Source organism: Manis javanica, chromosome 7 (genome assembly GCF_040802235.1).
Source record: "Manis javanica isolate MJ-LG chromosome 7, MJ_LKY, whole genome shotgun sequence".
NCBI lineage: Eukaryota > Metazoa > Chordata > Mammalia > Pholidota > Manidae > Manis > Manis javanica.
The window spans coordinates 20865810-20881641 of NC_133162.1; the positions used below are offsets into that span (position 1 = coordinate 20865810).

General features: G+C 34.6%; 1 long non-coding RNA gene across 1 annotated transcript in view; it reads left to right on the top strand.

Moving 5' to 3' along the window:
* The first annotated feature begins 2099 nt into the window (after window positions 1-2099).
* Window positions 2100-15832, top strand: part of LOC140850346 (uncharacterized) — an 84629-nt gene continuing 70896 nt past the window's right edge. The window contains exon 1 of the long non-coding RNA XR_012133036.1: window positions 2100-2448. This is a non-coding gene — a long non-coding RNA (uncharacterized lncRNA). The remainder of the gene's footprint in view (window positions 2449-15832) is intronic.

Consider the following 15832-nt stretch of genomic DNA (forward strand, 5'->3'; position numbering starts at 1 on the left):
GCACAGAAATTGTGTAATGGGAGCACAGAAGGGGTAGAAGCAGTGGAATCTTGATAAAGCAGATCTCAAAAAAAAAAAAACCCCAGTATATAGTGTTTACCAATTTCCAGATTATGAATATTCTCACCCTGGAAGATATCAAATTACCAAAATCACATCACTGAATGTGGGGTTGGAAAGAGATATATGTGATTATTAGCTCTCACAAACCTGTATAAGCCACCCTGGCACTCTTTCGACTATAACTGCTTAATCCATCTACAGGTGTTAAAGGAAGTTGTTGCATTGGAGGTGACGTGATTGTTTGCCCATGTCTCATAAACTCTTAAGTCCTCCTTATGTGCCTTTATATCCTTTCAACCTCACCCCAGTCATGTTTATTGTAAATACATGATAAATTCACTAGTTCAGTACAGACAGATAAGTATATATTTAGGCTGAACTAAAAAGCATAGAAAGATAAGTGGATATAGAGATATGAATAGATATGGACATGAATATAGATATATAGTCCCAAGGGGTTAAATAGTCACAAGCACACCTAAACTGCTATATAGCTACATGAAATTATAATGAAACTTTTCTGGTATCTACTTATGAGTTCCTATTAGTTCACTGTATTTGGTCTCATTGCTGCTCTGCCATCCTTCATCCCCTCTTAATTTTCCATTTCTTTATAACTGCTGTTACAAATGTTTTCCATTCTTTTGCAGTCATCAGTTCCATTTCTGAGCCCTTTATTCTCACAAAAAATAACCCCAATTCCTTCTCTTTAGGGAGCAAGATCAAACAATAAGAAGCTCTTCTTTTTTGGTGCCTCCAAATACAATTTGTGTCTTTACCTACTCAACTTTATCGTGTGTGCTCCTAGTTCTGTTTATTTCTGATGTCTCTGAAACTTTGTCCGAGCATTTGTCAGCATTTTCTCTCCATCTTCATAACTCCATTTTTTTACTGGCTGTTTTCCCACACCTATAAACAAACTTGACTCTTTTCTCCTATGAGAGATTTTTCTCCAATTGGATATAACTTCAAGCTTTCTTTTTTCCTGCCTTGTATATTTTTCAGGAGAGTTTTCTAAACTCTTTTCCTCTTTTGCTCCTTTTAACCTTAATTCCTTAGTGACTTTCACTCTAGTTTTTATCCTCACTCTTCTGTGATTATTTATTAAAGGTCACACTGTGTGTCTAACCAGGGGGTTGTTTTTACCGAGACTGTTTTACTGGAGTGCCTACTGACTGGCCTCTTTGCACCTGGTTTTTTGAAATTTGCTTGATGCTACCGTTTTGCTGTCCTACTTCTCTGACTGCTTTTCTGTCTCATTCAGTGGCTCCTTTTCCAGTCCCAACTCCATAAGCACTTCCTCCTTGGGGTCCTTTCTGTGACAAGTGTAACTACTCCGTAATTCCAGCTAATTGTTAGATGCTCTACATCCTTTTGAATATTTGGAATTAGACATTTAACTTTAGTTGTTTTAGTGCTTGTGCAGTGGAATCACATTGGGTTCCACTGAGGACAAATTACACTTTCACGTACTTCTTTACCAATTTTATGCAGGAATATATACGTATTCCTCTTTGAATAGTCTTTTCAAGTCTTTGCCCATCTTTTACTGTGTGGTTTATATTTCTTTATTGATGTATAGAACTGCTTTAGATATGTTCTGGGTAACAGCCTTTTGACAGATGTGTATCTACCTTTCTAAAGCCTTGCCTACTCATTTTCAATGGTGTCTTGTGTCTTTTGAAAAGGGGATATTTTAATTTTGATGAAGTCCAACTTATTTTATTTAAATACTTTTATTTAATCAGTGTCTTATTAAGCAAACATATCCTATCTTGTTGTAAAGTCAGCATCCTATATTATTTTCTGGAAGTTTGAAAACGTTAGTATTTATATTTGTGTCTATGATGCATCCCGCATGAATTTTTATATGTAAAGTGCGGTCGGTAGTGGTTGATGCTTACTTTTCATCCATATGAATATTCAATTATTCTGGCACGGCACGTTAAAAAACATTTCCGTCTTTGAATTGTTGCTGCTGGAGGTCGTACAGAGGATGCGACTGCCTGTTGATCCCGAGCTAGATCCGGGCAACCCGAGGCTCCTGCCCGGGCCCCTCTGCGGCCGCCCCAGCCGTTCCCTCGGCGGGAGCCACGTTGGAGGACGCGGGCGGAGAGCGGGTCGTGTTCCTGAGACCCGCGGGGCGGGCGGCGCTCGGGACAGGCCCCGGGGAAGGCTCCAGATGAACTTTCAAGGTAGCGACCGGCGGTCTGGAGACCCACTCCTTGGGCGGCCAACCCGGGAGAAGCCTCCTAAGTTCCCTCAGTAAACCGCCCGCTGCCCGGGTGCAGGGCCTGCCGCGCGCCCAGGCCCTCCTCGCTTCCGTGTGCGACGGCCAGTGTGCGACCATCAGTTTCTTGGCGTGTATTTAAAATCGAATGGCCGGTGGGTTTATTTACTTACTTATGCAATTCATCTATTTTTTTATCCTTTCATTACTGACAAAGTATTTTGATTATAGTAGCATTGCAAGAATCTTGAATTTAGAGAGTGTAAGTCCTCCAACTTTGCTTGTTTTTCAAGATTAATTTGGGAGTTCTGATCCTTTTCATTTCCACATAGATTTTAGAATAAACTTGTCAATTTCTGAAAAAAAAAATGCCTGTTGGAATTTTGAAGGACATTGATTTATATCTTGAGACCAAACAGGAGAGAATTAACATCTAAATAATATGGAGTCTGCTATTGCATTAACATAGATCATCTCTCCATTTATTCCTGTCTTTATTTCAGCATTTTTTTTCTTTAGTTCAAGGTTATAATTGGAAGCACACTTCTAAACTTATATTTTATACATTGAAAATTATACAGTGAAAAATTCCTGCAAATCTTTTATTATAATTATCCTTAAATATTTTTTTCCTAATGACAAATCATGTATTTCAATTTAATATCCCAGTTCTTATTACTAATCTATAGAGATAAATATATATTAACTTGTGACTTTGTTATGAATTTACTAAATTTAGTTATTAAATTGTGGATTTTTTTTGTACATTGCTTAAGGTTTTAAACTTAAATAACTGAAAAATACATTTTATTTGTTTCTTTCCAAATTGTGCTTTTTATATATCTTACTACAGGTGAACTTTTGTACAATGTTTAAAAGACATGATGAAAGTGAACATTCTTTCTGTGTCCCTAGTATAGATAAAACATGCAGTATTTTACCATTAAATACTGTATTAGCTGTAGGTCTTACATATATGTGCTTTGTAAGACTGACAAAATTTCTTTTTATTTCTTGCTTGCTGTAATTTTTTTTTTATCATGAATGTGTGGACATTGTCAAATACTTCTTTTATATCTACTGAGCTGGTTATGTTTCTTATATAGCTTTTATTCTGTTAATGTGGTGAACTATATCCAGTTATAAATATTAACTAAACTGCATTCCTGGCATACACTTTTCTCTTCTTTAAAATTTTTATATGATGTTCATTTGATTTCTAGTATTTTTTTAAGGATTCTGCATTTAATTCATGATGGATATTAGTTTGCAACTTCATTTTTTTTTTTGTAGTATTTTGGTCTGGTGTTAGCATCAGAATTATTTGATTATTCTGACCTCATAAAATGCATTGGAAATGCTTCTTCTGTTTTCTGAAATAATTTATGTATAAGTGATATTATTCCTTTTTTAAATATTTAATACAAAATTTTGGTGAAGCCATCTGGGCCAGGAATGTAACTGAGGGAAGCTTTTTGAATACAAACTTGGTTTCTTTAATAAGTATTAAGCTATTCAGATTGTGTATCTGTTTTGAAATTAAGCTTCAGAGAGTATATCTGAGTTTCCCTAAACTTCACAGTTAACAAAACATAACTCAGTTTTAAGATGAACAAAATTTGGGCATTTTGCAAATGAATATAACTTTAAAATTTATTTACCTAAGAGCCTTTATTATGTCAGATAGAGGTGAGCACAATTAATGCCAAATTTCCCAAGGGGAAAGTAAATATGTAAAATGTACAACTCCCAGATTCCTACAGGTAATCAGTCACCTGACAGGCTGCCTACTTTGAACTGACCTTGATAAGGGTGTCAAAGAGGCACTCAAGTTGTCTGTGAGCCTTTAGCTGAGGCTGGCAAATGCACACCAGGCTAATGCAAGTGAGCAAGTCCATGTGGCTGAGCCCCAGTCAAGTATTATAGTGGTTAAACAGCAGAGGAGTGGTAAGAAAAAATAGGATGCACTGCTGCTTTTTCAATAACCAAACCACCTTATCAAATCATCATATCCAACTTGTGGCCATTCACCTCCTTTGTCATGAAGTCACTCTCCAACTGCTAATATCATCTGATAGCAGTACCTAGATATTTTTTAGGTGCAGACATGATAATTGGAAATAAATTGGAGGATGCAAAATAGGAAAAATATAATTTCAAAAAACCTCATAAGTCTTTCAGAGTTAATCCCAGAATGTTTCCTTAATAAAAGTATGTGTTTATAATTCATAATTAATATCATTGTGTTTATATTTTATATATTCATTTTTTTAATTAATATGTTATTATTTTCCAATTCAAACTATATATTTTTGAATTTCTTAATTGTAAATTATGTCATTTAAAAGCTACACTTGAATTTGTTTAGCCATTACTTGCCTTAATTTTGATCTGCATAAAATCTATATAATTCTTTGATAGATTTTCTCATCTTTTGGATAGATTCCTATAAGATGAAATAATGGGTCAAAGGTATAGACTTTTTTAAGGTTATTGATAATATATTCCTAATTTGTTTCTTGGAGAGCAATGGGAATATTTAAATTTGTGCCATTGATAAGTGGAAGTGCCATTTGCTTGCACAATTGCAAACAAGCAATGTTTACAAAACCTATGAACATTTGCTAGGTAAATATTTATTTTGTTAATTTTACAAAACATTTTCTAACATTCATAAAACATTTTAAACATTCATAAAATTAAACTTTTTTCCTTTTTCAAATTTTATTGAGAAATAACATACATCACTGTGTAACTTAGGATGTACACTATGCAATTTTTCTGTAAGTTTCAAGAGGTACAGCATTATGGTTTGACTTAGATAAACATTTTAATATATTTTTATGTATATATACATACACACTTTTTTCAGCAAATTACATTATTCTCTTTTCTACTTGCCTAGTGGGATTTTGGTGTAATTCTTATTAATGTATATGCTCTTTAAGGAATAATATAAATTTTTTTCTGTAATATTTTGGCAAAAACTGTCCTTGGTTCTGTTTGCCTTTTAATTTAGTTTATGTGTTTTGATATGCAAAGACATTTATTTGCATTTACATTTTCAATTCCTTTTTGGTTTATTTAATTGCATATGTTTTTAGAAAATCTTGTTTCATATTTATGAAAATTATTCATCTGTATGTTAGTGAGTGTTATACACTTTATTTTAATGCTTAAAATTCAGTCCATTTGGAATGTATTTTGCTGTCTTAAGCCTTGCCATAAAGGAGTCTACCTTTTCATTCTCATCATTAAGTTCAAAGCTTAATAGGGAATGAAAGAGAACTTAATAGGTCATGAAGTTGATCAGTGTATCTTGTGTTCATCCTTCATGATACTCCGAAAATATGGTGTTTTCCCTGTGTTAGAAGGGCACACATTTCCAGCTCTTAAACAGTGCACTATAGTTAGTGACTATGCAGCGTATTTCTATAGCACATGATAGAAGACAACTTTCCACAGGATGGGCTGAATAATAATTATAGAAGAGGGAAAGAAAGAGAATAGTATTTGAACTGTGGAGGCAATAATTAAGTTTATTTTCAGAAGTGGTCTTTGAGTGGTTTGGTATATGGGGTGTGTGTGTGTGTAGGGAGAGAAAAGGAGCAGTTAGTGAATATGGGGGTGTTTACTGTATATTTTCTAACTTTTTAAATTAGTCTGAAAAGTTTCTGAACACATACCACTTGTTTTCCCTGCCTCTGACTATTCGAAAATACTACATAGCATTCAATACGGTACCCATCTGTAGTAGGAAGTCACAAAATTTTACAGCATAAAGAAAAATACAACTTAAGATGAAAGGAATTATCTATACTATGGCAGGAGTTGCCCTTTAAGATTGTGTCCAATTGTGAAAGTAGGTTTTCCTTAAGTCTGAAATTTAAGGTGAGAAAAATTATATGCCTTTGAAGAGCCCTCTGATCACGCTATGCAACCTGCAGTACAAAGGAGGACTGGATTTCACTGTGTACTTTGAATTCTAATATTCCCTGCCTACTTCCTAAATGCATAGATATATTTTGTAATAAAAATTGGCCCCAGAGCAGGATTAATATAGATGAGATCCCCTCAAACACAATACCAATCATGATCCCTTCAATTTAAGTTTCTACTTCCATGGGATTTGAAAGGAAAGAAATTTAATTTTTCCTGAAGACAAATGTATTAATATTTAATAAAAACAAAGTCAGATGATGGTGTTAGTAAAAAATAAGAAATATACATAAATCCTCTCTGTATTTGAATAAGACAACTGAATTGAGCAGCATTAATTCCTGGACAGGAAATAAAATATGGGTGAGAAGAAAAATTTCAGGCAGAAAGAAAGTTTGGTTGTTGAGCTTAAGTGTTGAATGGATTTATGTTATGGTAATAGATCACTGATTTATTCTCAGAAAGACTGTCCTTTCGGAGAGTGGAGGATATGGATGTGATTAGGTCTAGGAAATTGGCAACTATGTTCAGTATGAGTTACCCACTATGAGACAAATACAGGCTATAAAATATATAGTGGACACAATTTTATATTCTATCTCTGTTCCTTTGCATTATGACTTCTCCAAAATTCTGTATGATTTATTTTGGGTGGTTCCAAATTGGATCTGGCCTTTTAAATTATTTTAAACTCTCACCTAAGTACTCAGAGACTGGCATAAGAAACAAGTTAGTCCCTCAAGATTGATATCTGAGACTTGCTTTCATCAGATTGTTCTATTAAACAGGAAATGCTAGGATATTCTACAGCAACAGATTAGTGCTGGCATTTCAATAAATTAACAATAAAACAAAGATATATTTGTAGATCAAGGAAAGTCCCATTTGGGTTGGACCACACCCTTGCTTCTGACTGCACCATATGAAACATGTGGCCTCCAAGATAACTGCACCAGGGAGAAAGAGGTCTGAAAGACACAGGAAAAGTATTTCTAAGAGCTAGGCCTGAATGGACTTACACCGTTTCCGCCCACACCTCATTGGTTAGAGCTCATGTGCATGGCCCCAGCAATGTGAAAATGAGGCGTGGGAAGAAAATGGCAGCGTGTCTTCCCATGTACTTAGTAGGAAGAGGTGAGGCGGTGAAAGTGTCTTCATCTCAGTGCTCTTCCGAATAGTCCCATAAAATATGAGTCTTAAGTAACTGGTGTCCATTTTTTTTAACCCAGTATGAAAAAAAGCCTTCATAAGAATGAAAACAGGCAGAAAGGCATTGTCCTGAGTATATCATTTGAGCCTTGCATATGACTTCGTAAGTGCTCACCTCCTTTTTCCTAAGTACAGTTTAAGCTGGGTTTCTCCTTACCATCAGGGGTCGTCACTAATTTAGAGCTTTTAAACTACCTAGCCTGATGCTTCCTAAATTTAGCTTAATTAATTAATTAATCAACCTATGGGAAATAATTTATCAATTAGGAACCATATCCTTAACACTGTAAGTGCACCTAGTAAATTTCTGCTCATCTGTCAAACTGGGTTCTAGTGTCACATGCTCAGTGAGGTGACTTCATCACATTCTGTTCCCAGGGCTATCAATTCACGTAATTCTCCTGGGCAGCATGGCATGAAAAATAAAAGCATAGACACTAAGTTAAACCTCCTTGATATAAATGCTGGCCTTCCCAATGATCACTTTGCATCATTGGGCATTGCGTTTAGTTTCTTTGTGCCTCTGTTCCCCCAACTGTAAAATGGGTATAGTATGAAGTTATTTTAAGTAACAAAGGAGTTGACATAGAGAAAGATGTGCAACAGTGGCACACTTCAGGTAAGCCTCAGTAAATATTAGCTATTGCTGTCATTATTGTTTACTTTTTATTAAGACTGTAAATTCCTCAGGGAAAAAGACAATTTTCTACAGTACTCAAAACATGTTTGGTATCTAGGGAGTACTCATTAAATTTGAGTAAAAAAGATTGCACTAGTATATTAGCAGTAGTAATTACAACAACTAGCGTTATTAAGCACATACTAGATGCCAAGCATGGTTCTAAGGGCTGTGCATTCATTAACTGATATAATGAATAAATAGAGGAAGTAGTATATCACTCAGGGTAATTAACTTGCTATTCTAATGCTACAAACACTCCCAAATTCTAGTGGCTTAAAAATATGAGTTTATTTATCATTGGCACAAATTTAAATTCAATGTTCTTGGTTGGAGAGGTCTCCTGGGTAGCCCTTCTGATTCAGGGCCTTGAACTTGGCACCTCTTGTTCTTAACCAGGGCTTCCAGGTCACCAGAAAGGAAAGAGGTAAAAGAATTTTAGAGATTTTGTTTTATCCTTTTAATTAGAGCCAGATCTGGAAATGTATCTATTCTATTGGTCAAAATTTGTCATATAATTGTACTATAATGGAAAAAAAGACTATTTTTGTGACCACTAATAAATTCATCTGATAGAAAGATAGATCTCTTAATGGGGGGAGGCAAGATTAACACTCAAACAAATAAAAAATAAAGACTTCTATTATTGGAGAATGTCCCACTGAAGAACTGGGATGGGCTCAGCAGGATAAGAAGTTGGATTGGTGGAAAAAAGGGGAACGTATTCCAGGTGAGGTGACTGGCACAAGTAAAGGTATAGAGGAAGACTTAGGAGGAAAAACAACTATTAGATAGCCAAAGGCTCAGCACAAATAAACCCAGCATCAAACACAGCTCACAGTCGTTACAATCATGTAGCAATTGACACATGCATCCTCTTTCTAGAGACCCCTTTTCGCTATAGAACTAAGCATATTCCTGGTGGCAGGTTGAGTTATTCCACTGCACTTGGACATCAGATAAACAGACTCTGTATATGAAGCCATTCTTTTTTTCAAATTATATATCCCACACAAGATGGTCTACTGATCTGGTTTATGCTGACATTGCCAACATTTTCTGACAATTTCAACCTGGTTCACCAATTCTGAATGCTGATTGTTTTTGGAGTTTAGCCGTGCCTCCTCACCTAGAAGATACATTTGTAAATAGGGGCTTGAATCACTCCACAGTCCTAAGCACAGTGCAGTAAACACTGTTGTCATTTAAATGGCACTTCTTTATCTCTTGATCACTAGGTAATTTCATAGATATCTGGCACTGTAGTTCTTCTTTGGTTTTGGTACACAGGTTTCTAAAAAGCAGTGACAAATCCCCAAACCCTATCTATATATTTTTTTCTATTTTTTATCTTTTCTACTGAATAGTAATGGAACAAAAACCTGAGTTGTGACATTTCAAGTCGTGGACCTGTCCTAGTCCCTTTAATCCTTCTTGTGAGACATGGACAGCTGATCATTGGTAAATGATTGGTATTTTCCATTTCTCCCTGTTCATACAACCATCAGTAACCCACATTCTGTTGAGTATGTTGTCCTCTGATGTTATTTTTCCACTCTTCTGCCACATTTGAAAGTTGGGCACCATGTTAGATTGTGTGGGAGTCCAAGATTGCCTTAAAATTGTAGTGCCTTCTCTCTTCAAGTTCTGAGGCATTAGGGGGGAGTGTAACTTCTCCCTGGAATGCATCTGCCAAGTAAGGAAATTAAATAAGCAAAGAAATAGAAATGTCATATTATGTAAAATCCAATTCAGGTCCAATTGAGGTGTTTCCAAGAAGCATCTTTTAAAAATAAATTTCTAATCCATGTTAAATTTGTATCTTAAAGTGAGTTGTTATGGAGATGAATGGATTGCTTTCTCTATGGGAGGAAATAATTTATGTTGGACTAAGTTTCACTCTAAATCTGAAATATATTTTCTCTTGAGGTTCAAAATACATTGGTTTATGGTATTCTGTTTTTCAAAGAATTGCATCTGTAGGCTCTTAGATTAAAACAATCAGAATCTCCGGTATAGTGAAATCTGGCTGAAGGCACCTGAATTGAATTTGAGGCGCTGGTATTAAAAATTTGTGATGTAGACTGGGGATATCTTTTATCCTCACTAATGCAGGTAAAGACAGAATCCCAAAAGAGATGACAAATTGGCTAAATGAGGCAGCTTTGTAAAGGATTCTGTTGATCATCAACTAGATTTGATATGCATCTAAATCCCAGTAGCCATGAATGAATGAATGACTTAGACACTCTGCCCAGCTTCCTTGTTCCACTTTTTCACCTATTCATTTGTTGACCCTGCAGTAAAGACTGCACACAGGCATTCAGAGAAGTTTGCGATTTGTATGTTATAGGTGGTTGCTGTTTCTCCAAGACAGAGAGGTCAAGAAGCACTCCTCAGGTTTCTGCCACTAAAGTGTGGTTCCGAAATAGTATGTAAATTACCCTTTGCAACATAATTCTTTTCTGCTATTTTCTTGCTCCTGTAGATTGGCACATAAGAGGTTAGGCTTTATCTCACAACTGTAAATATAACACTTTGACATTAATATAGATTACACATCAATATGAGATCTGGCAAGAATGGTGCTATCCAATAAATCTGATGAGAAGAGTTAAACTTCTCTCCTTGTACCAGCATTGGCAATTAGATTTGGTTGAAAAATGAGTTGTTCTCACTGGCACTAGAAATTGTAAATTTCAAGTGTTCATATATCAACAAATAGCTAATAACCGACATTGTATATATCATTAAATAATCATAACAATTATTCTTCTTCAGTAGGACTAGAGAACCTTGTGCACTCAGCTGAGTAAATCACCTCTCCTGATGGTTTCCTGTTTTACTCTAAAAAGCAAAGAATGTAAATAGTACAAGTTGTTAGCTGCCACACAACTCATATCATTAGTATAAAGAATATTTACAGAACCTTAATCAAACCTAATATGACAGAAAAAGGATGAAAGGAAGACAGCAAAGGCATGGTAGAAATATTAGTAGGAGAAATAGCAAATAATACAGAAGAAATATAATGAAATCCAACCTGATTTTACATAAGCATTCTTCCAATGAACTAATGTGTTGATTCCTAGAAGTTTACTTATACCTGGCTAGACGTTTTGATGGAAATATGCCCTGAGTTCTAGTACAAATTCAGATGTACAGACTTTGATGTGCAAAAGTCTATTTATCCCAGAATAAGAATAAAATATTTAGTTAGGTATTAATAGTTATTTGAAGCTGGTTTCTCATATAACTTATACTCAGCTATTTGTAAGACCGTTTGGAAATAATAGTTGATTTAAGAAGATAGAAGTGAAGAGCAAAAAGCACAAACTCACTTTCATTGGAAATCCAGTATTATATTTTTCTCTCCTGCCATTCATATCACATATAAAGCATCTTCAAATGTGCCTTATGTTCAAAATGATATCTGAAACTGGAAATTATCCTTATGTTCTAGACAATACAAAAGAACAGGACAACAGGGACTTTTAATCCTTTCAAGCTTTTCTGGAAGTTGCAAAGAACAACTTCTATGTGCATTTAACTGGTCAAAACCTACCTTAAAGGAGGCTAGAAATACAATAGTTAAATAGGCACAGTATCTTTAATGGATTAGTAATATGGTCTCCTCTTCAAATAATGGTTTAGTTCATTGTTTTTGACCAGTCTGCCCTCTAACAACTAAAAATATTGGAGGAATATCATGATAGGCAGATAGATAAAGATAGTGGTATGCGCACACAAAATATTTGAATGCAGTTAAGAGCTGCTAAGGCGGTGAGGAGTTATGGGGCCAGTAGTTATAGGATGAGAAAACTCAGTGATAATTAGTCAGAGACTTTGGGATCTTGAGTACATCAGTCACTGAGAAGCTGAGTAAAACTTCCAATGTTTGTCGGGATGGTGGGACAAAAAAACGAAAGCCTGATAGAGACCTTGGACTCTGGCTATAACTAAAATGAGAGGATGCAGAGGAAATTGATCAGTCCCTACATTAAATAATTCCCATCTTTAAATAATCTTGTTTGCTAGTTGGATTATGATTATCTGGGAATTCTAATACTGCTAGTACCTTCATGGTAGAAACACAGTTTTTTCTGAAGGAAGATGGTTCTGTTTAATGCCTTATATTGTCTCTGTACATTTTTATACTTTGTGACTGGATATCAATAAAAAAACTACCCAGGCACTAGAGAAGACATGTTTTTGTTGCTTCATTTATTTAAAAAACAGGTAATAGAGGCAAATCCACAGGGACTCCAACCAAATAATGGAGTCATTATAATTAAAAAAGAAACTATTGAATCCTGTTGTATACTTGAAACCAGTATTATATATAAGTAACTGTACTTCAATAAATAAATTAAAAAACCCAACCTTAATGTGTTTGTGGAATTAAAGAAAACATTGAAAATTTCAGTAGAATAATAACTGTAAATTAAAACAAATGGAAATATAAATGAAAATACAATTATTGAAAACAAAATCAATAGATAGTTTTTACCCACATACTAGACACAGACAAGGAGAGAACTAGTGAACGAGAAGATAGAATATCCAGATTGAAGTTCATAGAAACAAAATGATGAAAACTGCAAAGAAAGAGTATATTGCTCATATGGAATATGTTATAAAGGTCAAGCATGCGTGTAATTAAAATTTTAAAAATGAGCATAGAGAGGAGGGCAGATACAGGGACAGTGAATTTCTCCCAACTGATGAATGTTACCAAGGCACTCACCTGGTAAGAACTATGTACCACATCACAAATAATACCAAGAAAATACATACAAGAATATCATAATAAAATTGGTAAAAGCTTTGACCAAAGAGAGAAATCTTATAAACAGGCATATAAAGTTTTATATTCAAAAAAGCCATAATAAGAGTTATAGCTAATTTCTTAACAGAAAAGCTGGAGGAGAGGAAACAGGTGAATAATGTAATTAATAAATTAAAAGTTTGTGATGTCCAGTCTTAAATTGTCTATCCAGAAGAATTTAAAAAGGAAAAATATTTTATTAATAAAGTCAGAATTTATTCATAATTAATAAAGTCAGAAGAGGGATAAATGGTGTTAAAGTATTCTAAAGATGTTGACTAGAAGGCAGTAAAGCACTAATTTATATTTATTAGATATATTATGTAATCTTTAATATACCACTTAAACTATAAGAATATTGTATAATAAGCCATTTTAGGCCAAAATTAATAAAATGTATTAACTATAAGAAGTCAAGGAAGCAGAGAAAAAGGAACAAGAGCAGGCAGGTCAAATAGATAATAAATAAAAGGTGGAAAATTTTAATGTAAACATATGGATAACCACATTAGTTAACAATAGACTGAATATTCTGACTTAAAAGGAACAGAAAAAAAAATATTCATTTCCTAGAAATGCCATAACAAATAACCTCAGATCTTTTGCTTTAAAGTAACAGAAATTTATTCTCTCACTGTCTGGAGGCCCATTCCTTCCAAATGCCCTAGGAGAGAATTCTTCCTTGCCTTTTCCAGCTTCCATTGGCACCATGGATGCTTTGGCTTCTGGCAACGCAGCTCCCATTCTGCCTCTGTGTTCCTGGCCCCTACATCCTGTGTTTTATACTCTTCTTTCTCTTACAAGGATACTTGTCATAACATTTAGAGCCCACCTGGTTAATTCAAGTCAGTCTCTTCTGGAGAGCTTTAACTTAATTACAACCAAAAAGACCCGTTTTCCTGAATAAGATCACATTCACAGGTACTGGGCATTAGACTCAGCTATTATCTTTTTTGGGACCATTCTTCAACCCACTACAGTTGCCAGCCAGACTCAGGGGAAAAATTCACCCATGTGTGGTTACAATAGACCCATTTTAAATATGAAGTTGAAAAAAAAGTAATTAAAAAAAATCATGCAAACACTAATCAGTAGGAAGCTGCTACAGAAAATTTATATCAGATGATTCAGTTTTTAGACAAGAATTATAATTAAAGATAAACTGATAATTTCATGATGAAGAAAAAATTCATTCATTAGGAAACCATTAGTAGATCTGAATACATATGCAACCAATGATATAGCCTCGATATATATAAAGCAAAATTATACAGAAATAAATAGGAAAAAGATATATCCATAATTTTGGTGGAAGACTTTAAGCAGGTGATGGAACAGGAAATAGGTTCAGTAAAATATGACAAATGTGAAAAACAAATGGACAAACTTGGTATAAACTGGGAAGACTTGAGCACTGAGCCCAAGTATTTAAGAAGGCATATTGATTTCAAGTGCACGTGAAATTTTTGATAAGATGGACTATATGTTAAGCCATTGTCTAATTCTTAACAAATGCCACATAATTGAAACACTAAAGAGTAAGTTCTTTATTTTGAAATTAAGCTAGAATGGACTAACAGAAAATTGCCCAAGATGTATAAATTAGTCAGTAATTGTCTAAAAACCCATAAATCAAAGAAGATACCACAATCAAAAGTTATTTTCAACCTAATGAGAATTAATGTTATTATTGCAATGAAAAGCACAACAATGATTAATTGGAATGCTGGTAAATCTATGAATAGAAGAAATTTCTAATGTATGAGCACATACATTAGAAAATAAAGAAGCCTGGGAAGTAATCACTTAAGAATTCATTCAAAGAATTTTAGAAAGTAACGAATGCCCCAAAAGACCAGAAGGAGGGAAACAATAATGATAGAAGTAGAGATTGACAACTAAAAGAAAATAAAAAAGACACATGCACCTCTATATTTATTGCAGCACTATTTACAAAAGCCAAGATATGGAAGCAACCTAAGTGTCCATCAGCAGATGAATGGATAAGGAAGATGTGGTACATATGCACAATGGCATACTGTTCAGCCATAAGAAAGAAACTAATTCTACTATTTGCAACAACATGGATGTTGCTGGAGGATATTATCCTCAGTGAAATAAGCCAGGCAGGGAAAGACAAGTGCCAAATGATTTCCCTCATTTGTGGAGTATAACAACGAAGCAAAACTGAAGGAACAAAACAGCAGCAGACTCACGAGTCCAAAAAGGGACTAGCAGTTACCAAAGAGGACAGGTGGCGAAGGAGGGAGAGGGGATTGAGGGATATTATGATTGGTACACATGGTGTGTGTGGGAGGTCACGGGGAAGACAGTGTAGCACAGAGAAGACAAGTAGTGACTCTCGCATCTTACTGCACTGATAGACAGTGACTGCTATGGTGTATGTGTGGGAACTTGACAATATGCGTAAATGTAGTAACCACATTTTTCTTTCATGTGAAACCTTCATAAGAGTGTATATCAATAATACCTTAATAAAAAAAATTTGGTGGTGAAGCTATGTGGTCCAGGGATTTTGTTCTTAGGTAAATTTTTTTATTACCAATTCAATTTCATTGCTGGTAATTGGTCTGTTTAGATTTTCTGTTTCTCCCTGGGTCAGTCTTGGAAGGTTGTGTTTTTCTAGAAAGTTGCCCATTTCTTCTAGGTTATCCAATTTGTTGGCATATAATTTTTCATAGTATTCTGTAATAATTTTTTGTATTTCTGTGGGGTCCGTCATGATTTTTCCTTTCTCATTTCTGATTCTGTTTATGTGTGTAGACTCTCTTTTTCTCTTAATAAGTCTGGCTAGGAGTTTATCTATTTTGTTTATTTTCTCAAAGAACCAGGTCTTGGTTTCATTGATTTTTTTTCTGTTATT